Source organism: Salvelinus sp. IW2-2015, unplaced genomic scaffold (genome assembly GCF_002910315.2).
Source record: "Salvelinus sp. IW2-2015 unplaced genomic scaffold, ASM291031v2 Un_scaffold2520, whole genome shotgun sequence".
Taxonomy (NCBI): domain Eukaryota; kingdom Metazoa; phylum Chordata; class Actinopteri; order Salmoniformes; family Salmonidae; genus Salvelinus; species Salvelinus sp. IW2-2015.
In genome coordinates this window covers 115,210-136,657 of record NW_019943834.1, presented here as the reverse complement: position 1 = coordinate 136,657, position 21,448 = coordinate 115,210, and the positions used below count along the sequence as shown (strand labels likewise).

The window sequence follows — 21,448 nt, the reverse complement described above, 5'->3', positions numbered from 1 at the left end:
AATAATCACTTTTCCAGTAAACAAGCTTAACATGTTTGGATTGCACTTCTAGTAAAGTGAATTTTTTTGCAGTAGCTGGTGTAAAACTCAGATGATAGAACGACTGTGGGACAGTTGTTCAGCGGTACCGATAACAGAGTCCAAATGTGCGAGTGCTAGCCAACCTGATACAGGGCTGGTATACAGTACTCAGAAGTTCAATGCGAGGCTAAGAAATAAATTCATACAGGGGCGTTGGTTCCGGTACAGGCTACAGAGTCAATGTATGGTTAAGGGCGTATAATACAGGAGGTACTGGTACAAGAGCCAATGTAGAGAGCCCGTATATACAGTGGCGTGTAACATGCGTTACCAGAGTACAGATGTGGATGACTATATACAGGGAGTTGAAAAAACCTGAAAAAACACTTGTTTCATAAACAAGGCCCCTCTAAAAATTTCATGGTACCAGTACAGAGTCAATGTGGAGGCCCTATGATACAGGTGTGAAATAAATCAGAAATAAAAAAACACTTTTCCAAAAAACAATGCTCCAAATCATGGTACCGTGGTACAGAGTCAATGTGGGGAGGCTATATACATAGGGTAAATACGGTACTGGGTACAGAGTAATGTGGAGACTATATACAGGGAGAATAATGCACTTTTCCTCATAAACCAAAGCTGCATAAATCAATTTGTTGGATCGAAGGTACCCATTACACGAGTCAATGTGTGAGGCTATATACTTAGGAGCGATACTGCGTACAGAGTCAATGTGAGACTAAACGAGGCGTGGGTTAATCTGGTACTCATTGTACAGAGTCAATGTGGAGGCTATATACAGGGTTGGTACTTGCGTACAGAGTCAATGTGGAGGCTATTTACAGGCTGCAGTACTCGGGGTCTATACAAAAGATACAGTATCAATCGTTGGCGCTTATAACGGGGCATGATGAGGAACACTGGTGAGGGTACCCAGGGTTACAGTAGTCAAGTGGAGGCGTTACATATAGCAGGAGGTAACTGGGCTGCGAACCGACAGAGTCAATTGTGTGGAGATATCTATATCAATAGAGGGATTAAAGGACCCGGCTTTTTTGATTTTTTATCTTTTTTCCATAAGACAGAATAACAGAGAACAAGCTCTTAAATCATGTTGAAAAAAACTGAAGATACTAAATTGCACTTTTCAGCGAGCTAAAAACAAGCTATCTCACAGAGAGTCATCGTTGAAATACAGAAATAATCCACTTTTCCGAAGGGGTAAGTCAAACGCTCTTAATCGGTACCGCGAACAGGTAGGTCCAATGTGTTTGAGGGGTACTATACAGGATGCACTGTACCCGATACATAGGTCAATGTTTGACGAGGCTATATGAGCATGGGCATTTTTTTCAATTGCCCGGGTACCGGTTACAGAGTCAATGTGGGGAACTATATACAGGGCGGTATCAGATCCCAGAGTCAATGTGGAGTGCTATATACAGGGTGCAGTACTGGTTAAACTCACGCGGTACTGGTACAGAGTCAATGTGAGGCTCATATACAGGGGGTAAGAGTACAGAGCAATGGGAGGCCCTATATGACAGGGCGGCCGGTAACCAGTACAGAGTCAATGTGGAGCGCGTATATACAGAGGCGGGGACCGGTTACAGAGCTCATCGTGGAGGCTATATACAGGGGTAGAGATACAGAGTCCAATGTGGGAGGCTATATACAGGGGGGTCCAAGTACACGAGTCAAATGTGGAGGCTATATCAGGGGCGCATGGACCAGTACAGAGTCAACTGTGGAGGCACTATATACAGGGTCAGGAACACTGGTGGACAGTTTTCAAGCAGAGCGTCGGTGCAACTACAGCAGGTCAAATGTGAGAGAGCTATATCACGTTGAATTAAAATAAACACTTTTCGGTACCCGGGATACAGAGTCAATCTGCGGGCACCGTTGTCGAGGTCTTTTGAAGGTAATATGTACATGCTATGGATAGAAACGTTATCAAAGTGACTACGCATACGATAATAAACAGACTCAGTAGCAGCCACGTGTAGAAGAGGGGGGGCGGGGTGGGCAGGGAAATAGTACTTGCAGGTAGCCATTTGAATTTGATATTCAGGAGTCTTATGGCGTGCGGGGTCGAAGACTGTTTAGAAGCCCTTCTTGGGAGCCTAGAAATTGGCGTTCCTGGAAGGTACCACGACTGACCGTGCAGGTTGTGCTGAAGATCCTAGAAGGACCTAGATAAGACACAGACATCCCCTGACTCACTATTACCAAGGGACAACATTACCATCACCTTTGATTAATTCTCATTGCGGATTCGACCAGCTAAAACATGTCACATGCTGGATGAAATCAGGATTACTGGCAGGAGGACCTCATATACATGCAAGCGGAAGGCTAGGACCATTACTGCAGGCGGACCATTACTGGCATAGGAGGACAATTAACTGGCACGGAGACCATTACTGCAGGAGGACCATTTTGACTGGTTTCAGGATCATGTACTGGCAGAGGAAGGACATTACTGGCAGAAAACGAGACCAATTACTGGCCAGGACATACTAGAGCAGGGGACCAATTACTGGCAGGGAAGAAGCACCATACTGGAGCAGCTTGAGCGACTTATTACCTCCAAGGAGACCATTACTGGCAGAGAGACCATTATAAACAGATTCAAGCTCTCACCCCAACTCTTCCGCCTCTCTCTTTCATCCTCTTCATCTCTGCTCTCTCCAATAATCTTCTCTCTTCACTATAACCTCTCTCGCCACTCTATCTCTCACTACTCTCCTCCTAATCTGTCTTTCTCACTAGCCCTCCCTGTCTCTCCTAAGTCTGTCTCTCATCTACCTCTCCCTCTCTTCTCCTAATCTGTCTAGTACACTACCTCTCCCATCATTAATTCTGCGATCGGTCTCACTACCTCTCCTGTTCTCCGACTTTTCTCTGCTCCTGCTCACTACCTCTCACCTCTCTCTCCTAATCTGTCGCTCACTACCTGCTCCCTCTTAATATCGTCTCTACACTACCTCCCCTCTTTCTATACCTAATCTGTCTATCAACTACCTCTCCCAAGCTCTCCTCTATCTCTTCACTAACCCTCTACCCTACCTAATCGGTCTCTCACATACCTTCCCCTCTCTCTATCCTAAATCTTCGTCCCTTGCACTACCTCTCCTGCTCTGTCCAATGCTCCTCTCACTACCCTCCCTTCTCTCTCATAATACTCTCTCACTACCTCTCTCTCCGTAAATCTGTCTCTCACTACCTCTCCTCTCTTCTCCTAATCGTCTTCCCTCCACGTACCTCTCCCATGTGCTCTTCCTTAATTCTTTTGTCGTCTCACTACCTCTCTCCTCCTCTCTCATAACTCTTCTGCCACTACCTATACTTCTCCTGAAATAATCTTGCTTATGCTCACTATCCTCTCCCTCTCTCTCCTAATCTGTCTCTCACTACTTCTCCCTCTTAATCGTGTCTCCTCACTACCTCTCCCTCTCCCTCTTAATTCGTCTGCTCACTACTCTCTCCCGGTCTCTCCTAATATGTCTCTCATACCTCTCCACTCCTCCTAATCTCTCTCACTACCTCTCCCTGTCTCTCCTAATCTGTATCTCACTACCTTTCCCTCTCCCTCTCTGTCCTAATCTGTCTCTCACTACCTCTCCCTCTCTCTCCTAATCTGTCTCTCACTACCTCTGCCTCTCTCTTCTAATCTCTCCCTCACTACCTCTCCCTCCCTCACTACCTCTCCCTCTCTCACTACCTCTCCCTCCCAATCTGTCTCTCACTACCTCATCTCGCTCTTTCTCTCCAACCCCCTTCTCTCTCTTTCTCTCCTACCCCCTTTCTCTCCTTTTCTGCCAGCCAATATGACCAGTAGATTTCTGTCAGGTTGGAATGCAGGATTACTGCCAGAAACATTACAGTAGTTTTACTGAATAAATTGACCTCGATAGGCCTGAGCACTGACGCCTGTTCATGGTTAACTTAGTGACAGAACTCAGGCCATCGTGATTGGTGGGGTTAAGTCGGAATTTCTTGAAGTACATAAAGGTGTACCACAGGGATCCACACTGGGACCTGCTCTCCTTTTTACCCTCTTTTTTCTCCCCAATTTCGACCTTGTCTCATTGCTGCAACTCCCCAACGGTCTCGGGAGAGGCGAAGGTCTAGTCATGCTTCCTCCGAAACATGACCCGCCGAACCGCGCTCCTCAACACCCGCCCACTTAACCCGGAAGCCAGCTGTGTCGGAGGAAACACTATTCAACTGATGACCGAGGTCAGCCTGCAGGTGCCCGGCCTGCCASAATGAGTCGCTAGAGCGCGATGAGCCAAGTAAAGCCCCCCCTGGTCGAACCCTCCCCTAACCCGGACGACGCTGGGCCAATTGTGCGCTGCCTCCATGGGTCTCCCGGTCACGGTTGCCTGTGACATAGCCTGTGATCAAACCCGAGGCTGTAGTGGCGCCTTATCACTGCGATGCAGTGCCTTAGACCGCGGTGCTACTCGGGAGGCCCCCCTACCTTTTTCTTTAAAGGTATCTGTGACCAACAGATGCATATCTGCATTCCCAGTAATGTGAAATCCATACATTAGGGCCTAATGAATTGATTTTACTTGACTGATTCCTAAATAGGTCTCAATATGCCTTCCCTGTTAAAATTAGGTTCATTAAAAATAATTTAAATTAATTTAAAGGTTAAATAAAAAGACCTACCTCTCACTCGCTCCTCCCTTTCTACACCAAGCTCTTCCCTTTCTACACCAAGCTCTTCCCTTTCTACACCAAGCTCCTCCCTTTCTACACCAAGCRCCTCCCTTTCTACACCAAGCTCCTCCCTTTCTACACCAAGCTCTTCCCTTTCTACACCAAGCTCCTCCCTTTCTACACCAAGCTCCTCCCTTTCTATACCAGCTCCTCCTTTCTATAGCCAAATTCATCCCCGTTCTATACCAAAACCTCCTCCCCTTCTATACCAAGCCCCTCCCTTCTATACAAGCTCCTCCTTTCCCATCACAGCTCTCTCTTCCCTACCGGGATCTTTCTCTCCCTCTGTCTCTGCCCTGCCATATTCTCTCTGCTCCCTCTGTCTCTGCCCTGCATATTCGTCTGATATTTCTGTCCCTCCTCCACGGAGAGGTGTGTGTTCCTTCCTCAGTCTCTCTACACCATTACATAAGGATTGTACAGCTAGGCCCAGCTACAGAGGAGCACACCACACCACACTCCACTGTGGTGTGTGTGTGTGTGGTGTGTGTGTGGTGTTGTGTGTGTGTGTGTGTGTGTGTGTGTGGTGTGTGTGTGGTGTGTGTGTGGTGTGTGTGTGTGTGGTGTGTGTGTGTGTGTGTGTGTGTGTGTGTGTGTGTGTGTGGCTGGTGTGTGGTGTGTGTGTGGAGGGAGAAGAGAGAGGTGGGAGGAGATGAGTAGTGGGGATTGTCACGGTATGCCTTTAAAGATGTGGGATGAAAAGTGTCCTATAATCCAAACATACATACACACACACACACATGCGCAGACACACACACACACACACAGACACACACACACACACACGCACACACACACACACAGATCTGGAACATCAGAACATTTTGCTCTAAGCCATGTGACTCTCTGTGTCCATTACGGGTTGAATAGTTGATCTGTTGCTTATGTAAGTTTTTCATGTTACAGAAACCCTTTTCCTCTCAGAGAGAGTTTCCTGATAGAACCTGTGAGTCTCCAGAGAGAGAGAAGTAGCTTCCTGTTCCTGTTGAGACTGGAAACACTTCAACTAATACCAGGAGGAGGGAGCCCGAGGACAGCAACACAATTAGACCCAACCAAATCATGAGAAAACAAAAAGATAATTATTTGACACATTGGAAAGAATCCTTCTTTTTTTTTTTAAACAGAGCAAACTAGAATGCTATTTGGCAGAATACCTGACCACTGTGACTGACCCAAACGTAAGGAAATCCTTGACTATGTACAGACACAGTGAGCATAGCCTTGATATTGAAAAAGGCCGCCGTAGGCAGACCTGGCTCTGAAGAGAAGACAGGCTATGTGCACACTGCCCACAAAATGAGGTGGAAACTGAGCTGCACTTCCTCACCTCCTGCCAAATGTTTGACCATATTAGAGACACATATTTCCCTCAGATTACACAGACCCACAAAGATTTTTTAAACAAATCCAGTTTTGATAAACTCTCATATCTACTAGGTGAAATATCACAGTAGCAAGATTTGTGACCTGTTGCCACAAGAAAAGGGCAACCAGTGAAGAATACCATATTTATGTTTAATTATTTATTTATTTTTTCTCTCTTTTGTACTTGGACTATTTACACATAATATGACATTTGAAATGTCTTTATTCTTTTGGAACTTTGTGACTGTTACTGTTAATTTTTTATAATTTATTTCACTTTTGTTTATTATCTACTTGTCACGCTCTGACCGTAGAGATCCTTCTATTCTCTGTTTGTTTGGTCAGGGTGTGACTCGGGTGGGAAAGTCTATGCTTTCTGGTTCTTTGTTTTTGGCCGGGTATGATTCTCAATCAGGGACAGCTGTCTATCGTTGTCTCTGATTGGGAATCATACTTAGGCAGCCTTTTTTTCCTTTTCTCATTTGTGGGTTGTTGTCTTTGTTAGCGGGATGTATAGCCTTACAGAGCTTCACGTTCGTTTTGTTGTTTATTGTTTTTGTTGGCGACATTTAAAATAAAGGAATGTACGCTTACCACGCCTGCAACTTGGTCCGGTCATTTCCTTGACGACGATCGTGACACTACTTCACTTGCTTTGGCAATGTAAACATATGTTTCCCATGCCAATAAAGCCCTTCAATTGAAATTGATATTGAGAGAGGAGAGAGCGCGAGACAGAGAATTGTCTATTCCATTTGCTTAGGCAATGTAAACATATGTTTCCCCCACCGGAGAGAGTGCATTTGCTATGTAAATGTTGGTTTGCTGGTTCAAGCCCTGTTACCTCTTCAGTCGCAAAACACTGAGCTTAGACAAAGTTAAAAGTTGACATAACCAGTTCATCTGCCTCTCGTTGCCTCTCTCTGTGTGTTGTTTACTGTTTGTTTCACTTTTGTTTATTATCTATTTCACTTGCTTTGGCAATGTTGACATATGTATCTCGCTCATGGCCTAATGCCCTTTAAAGTTGAATTGAGTTCTATATACATGCCATGGAGTTGATACTTCTGAACATTCTCGACAACAGAAATTGGGCGTTGGGTAGTGTCAAATGGCTTTGTGAGTATTGCATTGTCACCAATCACACACACAGACACGTACACCGCGCAGTGCAGATTGGAGTAGGCCAGTTTTGAGAGGCGCAGGGTGGAAGTTTGCATATAAATAGTCAGTGTTCCAAACCAGTGCGGCTTAGTTTAACTGCTACCGCCACTCTCACATGTGTTCCTTAGTGGAACATACACAGCAGCAGAGAGCCATTCATGCAAAAAGGGAGGAGTCTCTGTCTCTGTGTGTGTCTTCTCTCTCTGTCTCTCGTGTGTGTGTGTCTCTCTCTCTGTCTCTCTGTGTGTGTGTGTCTCTCTTGTCTCTGTTGGTGTGGTGTGTCTCTCTCTGTCTCTCTGTGGTGTGTGGTGGTCTGCTCCGGTCTCTCTGTGTGTGTGTGTGTTCTTCTCTGTTCTCTGTGTGGTGTCTCTCTCTGGTCTCTGCTGTTGTGTGTTGTCTCTTCTCTCTGTCCTCTCTGTGTGTGTGTGTCTCTCTTCTCTGTTGCTCTCTCTCGTCCTGTGTGTGTGTGTGTCTTCTCTCTCTCTCTCTCTCGATTTCCTCATCTGTCTCAATACATTCACCATCTCACTCCCTAGAGAACCAACAGAGTCCTCTCCCTCTATGCTTCATATTCTAATGCACCTCTCTCTCCTCTCTCTTCTATTCAGCTCTAGAGCCCCCCAGCACTCACAGGTATCTATGAATAATCAGTGAGCTGAAGCTTTTCATTGGGTGCAAAGTCTAAATACATTCCATATGCGTAAAGCAGTGGTAACAGTATCACACTTCCAATGAGAGGTTAATATGAATATACAATGAATATTCTTTATAGACTTAACCTAATAGAGCCCAGTCTATTGATCCTTCTGTTGGAAGGTTGTCTATGAAATAAAGGCACAGAGTTTTCCCCTCTCCTCTCTCCCCTCTCTCCCGCTTCTCTCCTCTTCCCTCGAATCTCCCTCTGCTCCTCTCCCCTCTCTCTCCCTCGCCCCCTCCTCTCCCCCTCTCTCTCCTTGCCCCGCTCTCCCGTCCCTCTCCTCTCCTTCCGCACTGTGTTGAATCAATGTTGTTTCCACATCATTGAATTGAAAGCTCGCTGCCATTGGACTCTGGAGCAGTGGAAACATGTTCTCTGGAGTGATGAATCACACTTCGCCATCTGGCAGTACAACAGACAAATCTGGGTTTGGCACATGCCAGGAGAATGCTACCTGCCCCAATGCATAGTGCCAACTGTAAAGTTTGGTGGAGGATGAATAATGGTCTGGGGCTGTTTTTGACATTCTAGACTATTCTGTGCTTCCAACTTTGAGGCAACAGTTTGGTGTAGGCCCTTTCCTGTTTCAGCATAACTATTTTATTTTGTTAACCTTTATTTAACTAGGCAAGTCAGTTAAGAACAAATTCTTATTTACAATAATGGCCAACAGGGGAACAGTGGGTTAACTGCCTTGTTCAGGGGCAGAACGACAGATTTGTACCTTGTCAGCTCGGGGATTCGATCCAGAAACCTTTCGGTTACTGGCCCAACGCTCGAACCACTAAGCTACCTGCCGCCGCCGTGCACAAAGCGAGGTCCATACAGAAACGGTTTGTCGAGATCGGTGTGGAAGAACTTCACTGGGCTGCACAGAGCCCTGACCTCAACCCCACCGAACACCTTTGGGATGAATTGGAACGTTGACTGTGAGCCAGGCCTAATCACCCAACATCAGTGCCCCACCTCCCTAATGCTCTTGTGGCTGAATGGCAGCAAGTTCCCGCAGCAATGTTCCAACATCTAGTGGAAAACCTTCCCAGAAGAGTGGAGGCTGTTATAGCAGCAAAGGGGGGACCATCTCCATTTTAATGCCCATGATTTTGGAATGAGATGTTCGACGAGCAGGTGTCCACATACTTTGGCCATGTCGTGTATATATCCAGCCCCCCCAGCAAATCTAATTTAGGTCTTAGTGGTAAACACCAACTTCGAAAACGGTTCCACCTCAGACTAGAATTAGCTGCGGTTCTACAGTTACCTTCAGACTGAGTGTATGTGTGTGCGTGTGTATGATGACTGCGCATGTGTGTGTCTCCTACACATAGGTAGTGCTTCCTCTATCAGAAGAGGTTAAACCCTGCTGTATAAAGCCCTCTCAGTCCTCCTCATCCTCCTCCAGGCCTCCTCGTCTCCACCAGCCCTCCTCATCCTCCACCAGCCCTCCTCATCCTCCTCCAGCCCTCCTCATCCTCCTCAACCTCCTCCAACCCTCCTCATCCTCCTCCAGCCCTCCTCATCCAACCATCCTTCTCCCTCATCCTCCTCCTCCTCTAGCCCTCCTCATCCTCTTCCTCCAACCCACCTCAACCTCCTCATCCTCCTCCAACCCTCCTCAACCAACCCTCCTCTTCCTCCTCCTTCAACCCTCCTCAACCTCCTTCAACCCTCCTCATCCTCCTCCAACCCTCTTCAACCTCCTTCAACCCTCCTCTCCTCCTTCAACCCTCCTCATCGTCCTCCAAACCCTCCTCAACCAACCCTCCTCATCCTCCTCCAACCCTCCTCATCCTCCTCCAGCCCTCCTCATCCTCCTCCAGCCCTCAACCTACTCCAACCCTCCAGCCCTCCTCATCCTCATCCAACCCTCCTCATCCTCCCTCCAGCCCTCCTCAACCTCCTCCAACCCTCCTCCTCCTCTCCAACCATCCTCAATCTCCTCCAATCCTCCTCAACCTCCTCCAACCCTCCTCACCCTTCTACAGCCCTCCTCAACCTCCTCCAGCCCTCCTTATCCTCCTCGAACCCTCCTCATCCGTCTCCAACCTCCTCCTCCTCAACCTCCTCCTACCTCCCACAACCTCCTCATCCTCCTCCTAACCCTCCTCAACCTTCTCCAACCCTCCTCAACCTCCTCCAACCCTCCTCACCTCCTCCAACCCTCCTCAATCTCCTCCAATCCTCCTCAATCTCCTCAATCCTCCTCAACCTCCTCCAACCCTCCTTACCCTTCTACAGCCCTCCTCAACCTCCTCCAAACCTCCTCATCCTCCTCCAAACCTCCTCCAGCCTTCCTCATCCAACCCTCCTCAACCTCCTCCAACCCTCCTCAACCTCGCACCTCCATGCTCCTTTAAACCTCCTCATTTCCCTCCACCTCCTCCACTCCTCCAATCCTCCCAACCTCTCACAATCCTCCTTCAAAACTCTCTCCTCCATCCTCTCCAAATCCTCCTCACCCTCGTACTACCACCCTCCTCCAATCCTCCTCAACCTCCTCCCCCCTTCCACCACCTACTCCCAAACTCCTCACCCCCTTACCCTCTTACAAGCCCCCTCAGACACTCTCAAACCTCCTCATTGTATTCCTCTCTACCAGGGGCTAGAGGTGGCTGATGGAGTGTCTTGGTGGTGGCTACGTGGGGTCTAGGGGAGGCTAGGTGGAGCGAAGTTTGGTAGGAGAAGGGGAGTGAAATAACGTGTTGTCGTCCCAGCATCTCAGACTGTAGATCGAGGGGTAGAAGTTAGAGTAGTCAGAAAGTCGATGACGACGAGGAGTCGGAAGATGGAGAGAGATGAGGATTAGATTCGAGCGAGCGGATAGAGAGCTCCGATAAGGAGGATTGTTGTTTTTTAGATCATCTTCATTGTTAACCAGGGAAGGGCTCATATGAATTTGACAATCCTCTGTTTTCAAGGAGAGGGGGAGATGGGAGAGTGATCGACGTGATGTAGAGGGATCACTGGAGAGAGGGAGAGAGGTCGGATAGAAGAGATAAGATGAGGATACTGTGATGAGAGGGAAGATGGTGAGGAGAACATGGAGTATGTAAGAGGATGTGTAGAAAGGGTAGGTGAGACAGTGGGAGAGATGGAAGGGACACTGGGCATAGCGGTGAGATAATGAGTGGATGGGAGAGTAGAGTAGGATAGCTGAGAGGGAGAGTATGGTGGAGAGTGTATGGTTGAAATAGTATGTCCCACACTGTCGTACACACTCTGTTTCAACGCTATCTCTGACATGCGATCACACCCACTTCATTCCCACTCGTACACACACGTCCCCCCCTCTCACAACCCTGCGTCCCACACTCGTACACTGCGTCGCCGCTCGGTCTGTTGTGCTCCATTCTCGTATTCATCAGCCCATGTCCCTCTCCCACCCTCGCCCTGTACACACACCCTCTCCCCCCCCTCCCTCATCAACGATACAAAACGTGCCAGATCGCATCGTGCTGAACAGGAAAAAGGATTTGATTCATCCCTCATGAATGCTCTCCCGTTGAAAAACAATGTTGTGATCCACAATCGGCGACACTATTCCCTATCTAGTGCACTACTTTAGACGGCATGGCCGAGTGCGGTGAGCGAGTGATAAGAGTGCACGACACAAGGGGAAAGGGTGCCAAATGTTCCTGGGCGTTCTAATTCCCAACGCCTGGAAAACATTCCCGCCAGCTCGGCCATTCCCAAAAACCGAGCGGGAATCACAAAAGGCCAGAGAGCCGGGGAGCTGCCCCAGTGTTGAGAGCTGGTCTGAAAGCACACGTGTAATTCACCCATCAATCACTCTAGCTCCCTCTTCCTCTCACGCTAAATGGGGGAGGGGAGTGGGTTCCTGTAAGCCAGACACACACACACACACAGGCCCCACTCCTCCAGACCCCCCCCCCCCATACACACACGCACACACCTTCTTCTCCTATACATTTCCCCCGTGCTCAGCCCGCCCCCGCAATCTATAAACACAGAGCCAGATCTGCCCAGCTCTATATCCCTCATGGGTAAGTGCCTCCAACCTCACAGTTCAAGTCACAGAGACACACGTTTACAGCGAGTGCACGGACCCCGACCCTGCAGAAACAGGCCAGTGTAGCATATTGTCTCTGACTATTGTTTCTGTATGATCTTCTTTTATTGTGTTGCATTGTGGGAAGGGGGAGGGGGTCTATGTAAATGCAATGTTTCCCTTTGCTGACATGTTGCCTGCTCTCTTTCAAAGACACATCGTTGAATCCCCCCCAAAAAAGACTTGCTAAGGTAAAATAAAATAAATCAAATGAATAAATATGAATAATATTTAGAACATCCACAATTCAGAAGAATGATGTGAATGGTTTATTCTGAGATGCCAGATGACGTGTCATGATGATGCCATATGCTGACTAAATGTTAATTTGACGTGAGACAGCAGCACTAGCAGGTATGCTGTTATCTTCCTGTTGTTAACGATGTGACTTAACAGGTACACCATCTTGAGACTTTCTGTTATTTGTGTTTCCCAGACAGGCTCAACACTGAGGCGTCCTGTAATTAAAATGGTAATAACTGAACTCACTTTGTCAGAGAATAGTCTTATTCACTGATAATACTATAGTAATAACTAACTTCAAATTTAATCACCGTCTTAAAAACGCTAATAGCATAATATATTAAAGTATCCAGTAGGGCTGGGAATTGCCAGGGACCATACGGTATTATCACCATAGTGAGGGACCTCACACTTTCTCTCTCTCGCTCTCTCTCTCCCCATTTTGTCCATCTCCTAAGTATGAATATAAGTATATATATGCATCCAGTCTTCTTAAGCCTATGCTCTTTGTTATTTAAAAATGGTTTTGTTTTATGCAGAGAGCAGGAGACAAGCCATGGACATTGAACTTCCCACTGTCCCAAACCTCTTATCAACAGAACAGGGGATGTTGTTACGAGCTAAGTGCAAAACCCGACACCTCTCATAGAAACACAATGGTCAGATAGGAACCACATTAAACCCAAGATGGCGAGGGAGAGCGACAAGCAGTCCCCTGCACCTCTCTGGGTTAAATGGATTAAATTGCAGAAGACATAATTGTCCAACTGACTATGTATCCCCTTTTCCCTTGACAAGGCCTGGCACAAAGAGGATATATTTGAATATGTGATTCATATCTATGTAAAACTAGACTCTCTCCATCCCTGTGATACAATGCATTGCAGACAAAAGGTCCTTTCTTTCATGCTTTAACTGAATTTCCTATGGAGGAGTCTTCTGAAATGGTAGATAACACCATAGAAAAATAATGTAGTTTGGGGCAGGTAGAATTTAGCCTGGCTATAAAACAGACAGAATATAGTCTGGGCCAGGTAGAATTTAGCCTGGCTATAAAACAGACAGAAATATAGGTCTGGGCAGGTAGGAATTTAGCGTGAACTTCACACTTGGTTCAACCAGGGAACGTAGCCAAGTGACTAAGAACAGTATCTATAAATGAAAACAACAGTATCGTATGGTGAACAACAAACAGTATCTATGGATATCAGTTTTTAGTAGTCAATTGGCAAGACGGCATCTTGTGTGTAACTGCAGCATTTATCTCAGCCCATGCACCATCGGGACACAAAACACGTTGAACCGCACTGTCTTGTTTGGTTGCTTTGCTTGGCTGTCAGTGAAGGACCATCTGTTTAGACCAAACAATGAGCTTGTTTAGTGTAGACCAGGAATGCAAGCCTGTTCTTCTGACTACCACTCCAACATAGGCTGTGTCATAACTCTGTGCCAGACCCCTTCGCTACATCCACAGCAAATGTGGGTAAATATGTCCTGAATAGTCTAGCGATGTCTAGGAGGCAAAGAGTCTGCATGTGTCCCCAAATGGTACACTATTCCCTGTGTAGTGCAACTATTTCTGAACAGATCCCTGGTTTAAAATGTGTGCACTACACACAGGGATATGGTTCCATGTGGGACGAGACATACAGCCGGTCTGTGAATAGAATCACATCACTTCTCACAGACAGATGGGAGAATGCTGCAAGGCTTTTTACACAGAAACAAGGTTGTTATTCACAACATCCAGGCAGCAGGCAGCAGTGACTACACGGAGAGCAGCAGTGACGAGAGCAATAGTGACTACAGGAGAGCAGCAGTGACTACAGGAGACAGCAGTGACAGAGAGCAGCAGTGACTACAGGAGACAGTAGTGACTACAGGAGAGCAGCGGGACTACAGGAGAGCAAGCCAGTGACTACAGGAGTGCAGCAGTGACCTACAGGAGAGCAGCAGTGACTACAGGGAGAGCAGCCACGTGACGGACGCAGTAGGACTACAAGGAGAGCAGCAGTGACTACAGGAGAGCAGTTAGTGACTTACAGGAGAGCAGTAGTGACTACAGGAGGCAGCATGACTACAGAGAGCAGCAGTGACTACAGGAGAGCAGTAGTGACTACAGGAGAGCAGCAGTGGACTACAGGAGGAGCACAGTGACTACAGGAGAGCAGTAGTGACTACGAGAGGCAGTAGTGACTACAGGAGGAGCAGCAGTGACTACAAGAGAGCACAAAGCAGTGACTACAGGAGAGCAGTAGTGACTACAGGAGAGCAGGCATGACTACAGGAGAGCAGCAGTGACTTACAGAGAGAGCAAGCAGTGACTACATGAGTGCAGTAGTGACTACAGGAGAGCAGTAGTGACTACAGGAGAGAGCAGCAGTGACTACAGAGAGCATAGTGACTACAGGAGAGCAGTAGTGACTACAGGAGAGCAGCAGTGACTACAGGAGAGCAGTAGTGACGTACAGGAGAGCAGCAGTGACTACAGGAGAGCACTAGTGACTACAGGAGAGCAGTAGTGACTACAGAGAGAGCAGCAGTGACTACAGGAGAGCAGAGTGACTACAGGAGAGCAGTAATGACGACAGGAGACAGCAGTGGACTACAGGAGAGCAGCAGTGACTACAGGAGAGCAGCAGTGACTACAGGAGAAGCAGAGTGACCACAGGAGAGCAAGCATGACTACAGGAGAGCAGTAGTGACTACAGGAGAGCAGCAGTGGGGAACTACAGGAGAGCAGGCAGTGACTACAGGAGAGCAGCAGTGACTACAGACGAGAGCAGTAGTGACTACAGGGAGAGCATCAGTGACTACAGGAGAGCAGCAGTGGACTACAGGAGAGCAGCAGTGACTACAGGAGAGCAGTAGTGGACTACAGGAGAGCAGTAGTGACTACAGCGAGAGCAGCAGGCTACAGGAAGCAGCGTACTCAGGAGAGCAGCAGTGACTACAGGGACCAGCAGTGAACTACAGGAGAGCAGCTGACTACAGGGAGAGCAAGCAAGTGACTACAGCGAGAGCAGCTAGTGACTACAGAGAGGCAGTAGTGACTACAGGAGAGCAGATACTACAAGAGAGCAGCAGTGAACTACAGGGAGAGCAGTAGTGACTACAGGGAGAGCAGCAGTGACTACAGAGCAGTAGTGACTACAGGAGAAGCACAGGACTATCAGGAGAGCAGAGTTACTACAGGAGAGCAGTAGACACGGAGCAGGGACTACAGGGAGCAGTAGTGACTACATGAGTGCAGCATGACAGGAGAGCAGTAGTGACTACAGGAGCAGATGACTTAGGAGAGCAGTAGTGACTACAGAGAGCAGTAGTGACTACAGGAGAGCAGCAGTGACTACAAGAGAGCAGCAGTGACTACAGGAGAGCAGTAGTGACTAACAGGAGAGCAGCAGTGACTACAGGAGAGCAGTAGTGACTACAGGAGAGCAGTAGTGAACATACAGGGAGGCAGATTGACTTACAGAGAGCAAATAGTGACTACAGGAGAAGCAGTAGTGACTACAGGAGTGCAGCAGTGACTACAGGAGAGCAGTAGTGACTACATGAAGTGCCAGTGGTGAGCTAACACGCGTGCAGTAGTGACTACAGGAGAGCAGCAGTGACTACAGGAGAGCAGCCGTGACTACAGGAGAGCAAGGCTACAAGAGACCTAGTACAGGAAGAGCAGAGTGACTTACAGGAGAGCAGCAGTGACTTACAGGAGAGCAGCAGTGACTACAGAGAGCAGCAGTTGGACTACAGGAGAGCAGCACGTGACTACAGGAGAGCAGTAGTGACTACAGGAGAGCAGTAGTGACTACAGGAGAGCAGCAGTGACTACAGGAGAGCAGCAGTGACTACAGAGAGCAGTAGTGACTACAGGAGAGCAGCAGTGACTACATGAGTGCAGCGTGACTTACAGGAGAGCAGCATGACTACATGAGTGCAGTAGTGGACTACATGAGTGCAGTATGACTACAGGAGAGCAGCAAGTGACTACAGGAAGAGCAGTAGTGACTACAGAGAGCAGCAGTGACTACAGTGAGTGCAGTAGTGACTACAGGAGAGCAGTAGTTGACTACAGGGAGAGGCACAGTGACTACCAGGAGTGCAAGTAGTGAAACTACAGGAGAGCAGCAGTGACTACCAGGAGAAGCAAGTAGTGCTACAGGAAGAGCAGCAGTGACTACAAGGCCAGAGTGAACTAACAGAGAGAGTAGTGACTACAAGGAGAGCAGCAGTGGCACTACAGAGAGCAGCAGTGACTACAGGAGAGCAGTAGTGACTACAGGAGAGCAGCAGTGACTACATGAGTGCAGTAGTGACTACAGGGAGAGCAGCCAGTGACTACATGAGTGCAAGTTAGTGACTACATGAGTGCAGTAGTGACTACAGGAAGGCAGCAGTGACTACAGGAGAGCATAGTGACTACAGGAGAGCAGCATGACTACATGAGTGCAGTAGTGACTACAGGAGAGCAGTAGTGACTACAGGAGAGCAGCAGTGACTACAGGAGTGCAGTAGTGACTACAGGAGAGCAAGCAGTGACTACAGGAAGCAGGTAGTGACTACAGGAGAGCAGCAGTGACTACAGGAGAGCAGCCTGCTGAACTCACATGAGTGCAGTAGTTGACTACAGGAGAGCATGCAGTGACCTACAGGAGAGCAGCAGTGACTACAGAAGAGCAGTATGTCAAAGCACAGTGACTACAGGAAGCAGCAGTGACTACAGGAGAGCAGCAGTGACTACAGGAGAGCAGCCGTGACTACAGGAGAGCAGCCGTGACTACATGAGTGCAGTAGTGACTACAGGAGAGCAGTAGTGACTACAGGAGAGCAGTAGTGACTACAGGAGAGCAGTAGTGACTACAGAAGTCAGGAGGTTCATTGACTTGTTGCTTCATTTCAATAGCAGACAGACAAAACACATACAGTTCCTAGAGATGTGTTCCGTGCTCAAAAACAGTGTTGACACTATTGAGACGCATAGACTTGTTATTTATCACATTAGATTAGACCACTAGTTCTATGAGCCGATCCCAGTAAAGCGATTCCTGATGGTAAACAGTTTTCCCTTCACGGACACGGCTCCTGTGCGCTCAGCCTGATCGGACCTTTTGCTCCCGAAATCTGTCGCAGACAGTAAAAAGCAATCCCATGCATAGGCTACTCAAATGATAGCCCATCATCACTTGGTACTCCGTGTGTTTTTTTACTGTGAAAATAATCCCACATTATAAATACTGAATATACATTATCCTAATGTTGGCTATTGATGAGAGAGCGCACAAAAGAAGCGCTGGTTAGTTGACGTGAATTCCAAGTAATAAAACGGACCTGAACAATGGAAGTAGCCTATATCTATATCTGTTAACAAACACTTATCCCGGTGTTCTTAGGCTATTAATGTAGCAGAATATCTAACAACTTTTGTAAAAGAAGTCCATACACAATTGACTTGTCCACGCAGCGTAAATCGGAGTGCAGAACATTGTTTCATGCGCATATAAATATATTTTCTTAAAAGCGTTCTCACGACTACATGCTTTATGCTCCGAATCCATTCGTGTAGAGACTAATACATACAAACAAAACGACACATTTTGTCCTAACTTATAATTGTTTCAATACACGTTATGATATGTTTACAAACATCATATAAAATCCGCTATTCCATTATTCCACTCAATTTGTTGTGCATTTCTCCTTTATTGAATGCAACCTTTGCATCCAAGCAAATGCGGGMTTTTTTTCGGGGAAAAGAATATAGCATTTTAAAGATTACTTACGATTTGAGAGGATTCTGAATGACAGTCGCCATTTTGCTGCGAAACTGTAACCCAATACTCTAAATCTCGGAGCTGTTTGGGACCCCTATGAAGAAAACAACCAATAAGGTTCTAGGCGCCCCGCTCCTTAACCAATACAATGATAGTATCCAGAGATTGGGCGTGGTTTATGAGAAAACTGTCAAAAGCGTTTCATAAAGACGATAAYCTTGATACAGTAGCTAGAGTACAACTTCATATTAATCTGTGATGTTGCACACATATGCACATCGTCACCGTTCACTAGCAAGTATAAATCCATTGCGTAGTGTGGGTATATAACCCGGTGTATGAAAGAGATATTCCAAGGAGTGGCTACATTTCCGAGCAGGGAAAATAAAAACATGGTCAGTTGTCCCTACTGTGTTCCTTTGTGCCTYTCGCAAACCGACCATCTTTTATATTCTCAACATATTAAAGACTCTTCTTCCTTCAGTGGCATTTAAGCAAAAAACAAATAGAATGGTATTAGAAGAATGATATGATCCTATGCAGTAGTGCAGTGAAATACAATAACATGGGGCAGATTTTGGTTTGATTCATATTATAGAAGCATTAATCAAACACGAAGGTTTGTTTACACAAGAKATTCATTACAAAGCAATGCTCTATCCATAACCTAAACCAATCACAACTTCTTTATCACTACAGACGACAGTCATCTCTGATACAATGTTACAATGTTTCATTCATGAGAAATATGATTAAAGTTACATTTCGTTAGAGGAAACGATAGTGATTGATAGCACAAGCAGCCAATAGTGAAGCCGCAAAGAGGGCCACTATTGTGAGCGATAACCCAATGAGGGTTAGGGGCGGGTGTTAAATTGGTCACGTGGGTGCAACGTTGTAGCAGGTAAAGTGAACTTTGTGTCAAGCTCCTATGTTCAATAATATATTTGATCAACGTCGTGTCCTCTAATTACTACACGAATAACCCCATTTCATTTTAAATATGATAATGATTCAAATTGTCTACGTACCACGTGTCTGTATTTAAGGGGATTTTGTTAGCAAGCGAAATGGATAGCCGAATTAGCTAACTTGCTAGCTAGCTACAAAGTACACAACACAGAAGCAAGCGAGTGACAAACTTCGTGTTGATGTTTACTGTCCGTCATTTGTGTCCATAGCAGTAGCAGGGATGAAGAAAGGGAATTGGCGTGACAGGGGCAGGGACCGAAGGCGACTCGGTTACCGCTCTGACTGGCAAAGGGACAACGCAAGGCACAGAACACAGGAACAAAGGTAGGATGGTGACAACGTCTCTCACGACCACAGGTTAGTTGGCCCGAGTTATGTGTAAACTACCTTATTTACAGTTCGTTTACTTGATCTATCAAATGCTGAGGGCGTTCTTGGGCCATTCATCTTAATTCAGTGTATGTTATATGATCTGAATGACATGTATTCCTAAACTCTTGTTATAATCCTGCCAGTGTGTTGTTTTACCTGTGTAATGGTGGTATTGGGCTCCAGAGTGGTGCAGCGGTCTAAGGCACTGCATCTCTGTGCTAGAGGCGTCACTACAGACCCTGGTTCGATTCCAGGCTGTATCACAACTGGCCGTGATTGGGAGTCCCATAGGGCGGCGCACAATTGTCCCAGCGTCGCCCGGGTTAGGGTTTTGGCCTCTGTTTCTAGGCCGTCGTTGTAAATAATAATTAGTTCTTAACTGACTTGCCTAGTTAAATAAAGGTTAAAAAAACAAACTCCTCTCTGGTCCCCAGGTATGGCAGTAGTGAAGCAGGCCCCTCCTACAGAGACAGGACCCCAGAGAGTAGGCCTATTTCTAATAGTGCAGCCTCCTCCTCCTCTGCTGCTCCAGGTCAGTTAGACACAGACACCTTTCTTACATGGCTGTAGAATGACTACTTATAAATCAGTGCAGTCCCAAGTGTGTCACTGCACACACACCCCACTGCACGTACAAGGACAATACAGACTCCACGTCTTTACCGTCCACGTGTACCTTGTCCTGTCCTTCCATCTCCAGAGCTGCCGGGATTCTACTTTGACGCTGAGAAGAACCGTTACTTCCGGCTGCTGCCGGGCCATAACAACTGTAATCCTCTGACCAGAGGGCTGCTGCAGGAGAGAGAGCAGGAGAAACACAGGGCCAGGATGATCACAGAGGACGAGAGGCCCAGGAAGGTACTACTACAGACTGGGGAACGTTTGATGCTGGATTCAGGGGCTTTTTGGTACCCTGTTGAATTTAAAAAATGTTTTGTCATTTGTATCTTGTCGTGGATAGATGACGTCTCTCCTTCCCTAATTGAAAACGACAGCAGCTCTGAAGGGCTTTTCTAATGTGTTTTGTTTCTCCCTCCAGAAAGCACCGAGAACAGGCCTGAACTCAGCTCTGCTGCTGCAGAAAAGACACCTGGGTCTGCTGCCTGGGAACTCTTACAGTAGGTACGGTATCAAAAGGACACGCATACACACACGTACATACGTACGTTATTGTGTCCCTTATGATTGTGTGTGCCCAGGCTGATCCACGAGATGAAGGTGAGTGGGATGAGACGTCACAGACTGGAGGTCCAGAGCTCTGACAGCAGCAGTCCCAACACAGACAACTTTAGACTCATAGTGGTGAGTTACGCACGCACACACACGCTTTCTCTCTCTCGTGCACTTTCTATTGACTTTTAAGAAAAATGTTGGCAATGATAGGAGGAAGTTTACACCAGTCTAATTGTCCTCTTCTTTTCTCTCTTCCTCCTCTCTCTCCTCCGCTCATTACCTCCTCTCCTCCCCTCATTTCCTCCTCTCCTCCTCCTCCTCTCTCTCCTCCTCTCCTCTCTCTCTCTCTCTCTCTCTCTCCTCCCTCATTTCCTCCTCTCTTCCTCCTCCTCTCTCTCCTCCCCTCATTTCCTCCTCCTCTCTCTCCCTCTTCCCCACACTTCCTCTCCTCTTCTCACTCAGGGTGACTCTGCATGTGAGCGAGTGTTCACGGTTAACGACGTGTCTCACGGAGGCTGCAAGTACGGCATCATGAACTTCAGAGGCTGCAGCGGGGGCTCCCTGTCTGTCGAGATGTGTGACAATCTCTACTTTACAAATAGAAAGGTGGGAAGGAGAGAGAGGGCTGAGGATAACCTCTACCAACAGAAAGGTGACAGAGGGAGGGAGGGACGGAGGGAAGGGTTAGGAGCTGGGGAGAGAAGACTGGGAATGAAGGCTAGTTTTGGATTTGGCCATTAGATTCATGCTGGGTGGTAGGAATATCTAACCAGGCATCTTGAACACCTATATGCTAACCTATGTTGTCTGTTACACCTGTTCAGTACCTGTGTTATATACATGTTGTCTGTTACACCT

The 21,448-nt window shown here is 47.2% G+C and overlaps 1 pseudogene; it reads left to right on the top strand.

Moving 5' to 3' along the window:
- Nucleotides 1-18,911: 18,911 nt before the first annotated feature.
- The window catches only part of LOC112074161 (DDB1- and CUL4-associated factor 4-like), a 10,901-nt pseudogene continuing 8,364 nt past the window's right edge, over nucleotides 18,912-21,448 (top strand).